The 2,423-nt window shown below is 39.1% G+C and overlaps 1 pseudogene; it reads left to right on the forward strand.

Annotated features, from left to right (window-relative positions):
• LOC109473182 overlaps positions 1-1,727 on the forward strand; it is a 12,847-nt pseudogene extending 11,120 nt beyond the window's left edge.
• Positions 1,728-2,423: the final 696 nt, after the last annotated feature.

The raw sequence follows: 2,423 nt of genomic DNA on the forward strand, positions 1-2,423 counted from the left end.
CCCCCCCCCCCGTTCCCCCCATGCCATAAAAAGCTAGGGTTAAATTTAGGTAGTCTAGGTAGGGTTAAATATAAAGACAATTTTGTCCTCTTCAATCCCCAGTCTTCAATTTTGGTGCCAGTTCTCTTAAAAAACCTCGCCACTAATCTAGATGCTTGTATACCCTCGTGATCAAAGAAATTAAGGTTAAAATCCTGACTGATTTACAACCCATTTTGGCCCAAATGAATCACTGGTGTGCTCAGTTTTTATCCGGATTAATTTATTTTAAATTAATGGTATCATGTCCAGTCAAAAAGTGTTTGTTCTTGTTGCGAACAACTTATGTTCTTCTAACCTGTCCACAAATTATTATACCATGTCATTTACGTGTTTATTCTACTTTGTTAAAGAGGGCTGAATGGAATAAAGAAGTCCATATCTGGATCCCCATCTAAGATTCATGTCACAAGTGGTAAGTCCAAAAACTAACCGTATTCCATGTTTGACTAATTTTATATAAATTGCTTAGCAATCGTACATGACACGATGTGTGCCAGTAAATTGACAAGACTCTATAAGTACAATATTTATTATAACTATTAAATACAATCAACAACAATATAAGTTGCAATTAGATCTCATTGTTATAGGCAGTTATTTGAAATTCCAAAAGACCATGCAGTGTTGCAAACTGTAAAACTGTTGCCTAAACACGGGTAGACGGCGTGTATTGTGCTATCACAAAGAAGTACAAAAAACAAGTAAATACATGCAGAAATACATCGTTTTATAAGCATAAAGACAATTAGCACTGACTGCACATAGTCTTTTTTTGTTCAAACAGGGTTGGACCCATTGGTTAATCGCACGCGGTGCATGCCGGGACTTCCGACCCCACAGATCTCCGGATTTTATGACGGAAACGTCTGGAACTCACTAGTCTGTCATAACAGGCACTTCTCCAACCAATCAGAATGGAGGACATGTCTGAGGGGAAAGACTCTACATTTCATGGGAGACTCCACCATACGACAGTGGCACGAACATTTGGTGACGCTCCTAAAACTTTCCGACAGTCCACTTCCGGACGCCATCCACCAGACTGGACCTCTGCTTGCCCGTGACACAGTAAACAACATAACGGTAAAATATCGATCGCACGGACCGCCTCTTCGTTGCGTATGGACCCGGACATTCCACCTACAGTACGTTGCCAACGTCATTGATGAAATCGAAGGAGGGCCAAACGATGTTGTCGGAATCTCTGTCTGGGCTCACTTCACCACGTACCCTGTGGACATGTACAGAGAGAGGATGGAGGCCATCCGAGCTGCGATTCAACGGCTGCATCAGAGGAGTCCCCAGACCCTCGTGGTCATCAAGTCTGCCAACACACGGACGGGGAACGAGCTTCTAGCAGGAGACTGGCTGGCGTATCAGCTGGACTTGGTGATAAGAGAGATGTTTGAGGGGATGAACGTTGTTCTGGTAGATGCCTGGGAAATGACAACAGCACAACAATGGCACGGGGACGCCATCCACCCTACCAGTGACATCGTCATACAAGAACTAGAATACCTGTGTTCGTTTGTTTGTCCTCTGTGATTCTCTGTCAAAGATCTGATTACTGCCAAAAAATTCAAGTGAATTATTTGTAGAACGATTTATGAAATGTAAGAAACGTCTATTGCTTATTGAAAACCAAAACCAACCTTACGGCTGAATTGTGAGGTTTGTACAAAAGTCGCGAGCATATATTACGCTAACCAACATCTTATTACATTCAGAAATACCTTAAATTAAAATTACTCCTTACTACATCTTAAGATCATGATACTAAAAGACGAAATATATTACACATTTCAGTAGTTTGCAAAAAGTAGAAGTAGACATCGTAGTTATGTAGACTTAAAAAAATCTTTCTCCTTCAAAAACATTCAATTGTTTACAGTGACTCCTCTGCATATTCAAAGTGGACTTTTACATACCATACTTTTTGGTCATACAATAAATGGATCCATGTCTATAGTTTATGTCTTTTAGAATTAATATCATTGTTGTGAACCATGTTATTGGTTAATATCCTGAACTATTACACTAAAACTTGTTATTAACTAGTTATATTATTATAGCTAGTTATATTATTTTAGCTATTACCTAGCATTTGGTTCGAAAAAAAAACTTAAGCCAATAGTATTGATTTTTATCTGTAAAATGATCGAATTGCGTCGGTTTGCAACATCTCATAACCTGTACGCGGTAAAACACCTTTACCAGTTTTGTACAGTAAGTACACGCTGCGTAAGAGCAGATTGTAAGGTTTACACCACTCACATCTGGACGGATCCCAACTCTTTTCGAAAAATAATTTCACATCACTTGATATTTCGTTTATTATTTGCGCTTTGGTATAATTCTGTAGATATAGTTAACTTTCAGTA

Source organism: Branchiostoma belcheri, unplaced genomic scaffold (genome assembly GCF_001625305.1).
Source record: "Branchiostoma belcheri isolate BF01 breed outbred unplaced genomic scaffold, Haploidv18h27 scaffold291, whole genome shotgun sequence".
Classification (NCBI taxonomy): Eukaryota; Metazoa; Chordata; class Leptocardii; order Amphioxiformes; family Branchiostomatidae; genus Branchiostoma; species Branchiostoma belcheri.